The sequence below is a fragment of the Eschrichtius robustus genome, chromosome 6 (assembly GCF_028021215.1).
Source record: "Eschrichtius robustus isolate mEscRob2 chromosome 6, mEscRob2.pri, whole genome shotgun sequence".
Taxonomy (NCBI): domain Eukaryota; kingdom Metazoa; phylum Chordata; class Mammalia; order Artiodactyla; family Eschrichtiidae; genus Eschrichtius; species Eschrichtius robustus.
This window is the reverse complement of record NC_090829.1, coordinates 89,782,178-89,784,417: the sequence shown is the minus strand read 5'-3', so window position 1 is coordinate 89,784,417 and position 2,240 is coordinate 89,782,178.

Sequence of the window (2,240 nt, the reverse complement as noted above, 5' to 3'; positions counted from 1 at the left end):
CTCACTTTGTCCCAGCTTACCCTTCCCCCTCCCCGTATCCTCAAGTCCATTCTCTAGTAGGTCTGCATCTTTATTCCCGTCTTGACCCTAGGTTCTTCTGACCATTTTCTTTTTTTAGATTCCATATATATATATATGTGTTAGCATACGGTATTTGTTTTTCTCTTTCTGACTTACTTCACTCTGTATGACAGTCTCTAGGTCCATCCACCTCACTACAGATAACTCAGTTTCGTTCCTTTTTATGGCTGAGCAATATTCCATTGTATATATGTGTCACATCTTCTTTATCCATTCATCTGTTGATGGACACTTAGGTTGCTTCCATGTGCTGGCTATTGTAAATAGAGCTGCACTGAACATTTTGGTACATGACTCTTTTTGAATTATGGTTTTCTCAGGGTATATGCCCAGTAGTGGGATTGCTGGGTCGTATGGTAGTTCTATTTTTAGTTTTTGAAGGAACATCCATACTGTTCTCCATAGTGGCTGTATCAATTTACATTCCCACCAACAGTGCAAGAGGGTTTGCTTTTCTCCACACCATCTCCAGCATTTATTGTTTGTAGATTTTTTGATGATGACCATTCTGACCGGTGTGAGATGATATCTCATTGTAGTTTTGATTTACATTTCTCTAATGATTAATGATGTTGAGCATTCTTTCATGTGTCTGTTGGCAATCTGTATATCTTCTTTGGAGAAATGTCTATTTAGGTCTTCTGCCCATTTTTGGATTGGGTTGTTTGTTTTTTTGATATTGAGCTGCATGAGTTGCTTGTATGTTTTGGAGATTAATCCTTTGTCAGTTGCTTCATTTGCAAATATTTTCTCCCATTCTGAGGGTTGTCTTTTCATCTTCTTTATGGTTTCCTTTGCTGTGCAGAAGCTTTAAATTTCATTAGGTCCCATTTGTTTATTTTTGTTTTTATTTCCATTTCTCTAGGAGGTGGGTCAAAAAGGATCTTGCTGTGATTTATGTCATGGAGTGTTCTGCCTATGTTTTCCTCTAAGAGTTTGATGGTGTCTGGCCTTACATTTAGGTCTTTAATCCATTTTGAGTTTATTTTTGTGTATCTTGTAAGGGAGTGTTCTAATTTCATTCTTTTACAGTTAGCTGTCCAGTTTTCCCAGCACCACTTATTGAAGAGGCTGTCTTTTCTCCACTGTATATTCTTGCCTCCTTTATCAAAGATAAGGTGACCATATGTGTGTGGGTTTATCTCTGGGCTTTCTATCCTGTTCCATTGATCTATATTTCTGTTTTTGTGCCAGTACCATACTGTCTTGATTACTGTCGCTTTGTAGTATAGTCTGAAGTCAGGGAGCCTGATTCCTCCAGCTCCGTTTTTCTTTCTCAAGATTGCTTTGGCTATTTGGGGTCTTTTGTGTTTCCATACAAATTGTGAATTTTTTTGTTCTAGTTCTGTGAAAAATGCCAGTGGTAGTTTGATAGGCATTGCATTGAATCTGTAGATTGCTTTGGGTAGTAGAGTCATTTTTGCAATGTTGCTTCTTCCAATCCGAGAACATGGTATATCTCTCCATGTATTTGTATCATCTTTAATTTCTTTCATCAGTGTCTTATAATTTTCTGCATACAGGTCTTTTGTCTCCTTAGGTTTACTCCTAGATGTTTTATTCTTTTTGTTGCAATGGTAAATGGGAGTGTTTTCTTAATTTCACTTTCAGATTTTTCATCATTAGTGTATAGGAATGCAAGAGATTTCTGTGCATTAATTTTGTATCCTGCTACTTTACCAAATTCATTGATTAGCTCTAGGAGTTTTCTGGTAGCATCTTTAGGATTCTCTATGTATAGTATCATGTCATCTGCAAACAGTGACAGCTTTACTTCTTCTTTTCCAATTTGAATTCCTTTATTTCTTTTTCTTCTCTGATCACTGTGGCTAAAACTTCCAAAACTATGTTGAATAATAGTGGTGAGAGTGGGCAACCTTGTCTTGTTCCTGATCTTAGTGGAAATTGTTTCAGTTTTTCACCATTGAGGACGATGTTGGCTGTGGGTTTGTCATATATGGCCTTTATTATGTTGAGGAAAGTTCCCTCTGTGCCTACTTTCTGGAGGGTTTTTATCATAAATGGGTGTTGAATTTTGTCAAAAGCTTTCTCTGCATCTATTGAGATGATCATATGGTTTTTCTCCTTCAATTTGTTAATATGGTGTATCACGTTGATTGATTTGCATATATTGAAGAATCCTTGCATTTCTGGGGTAA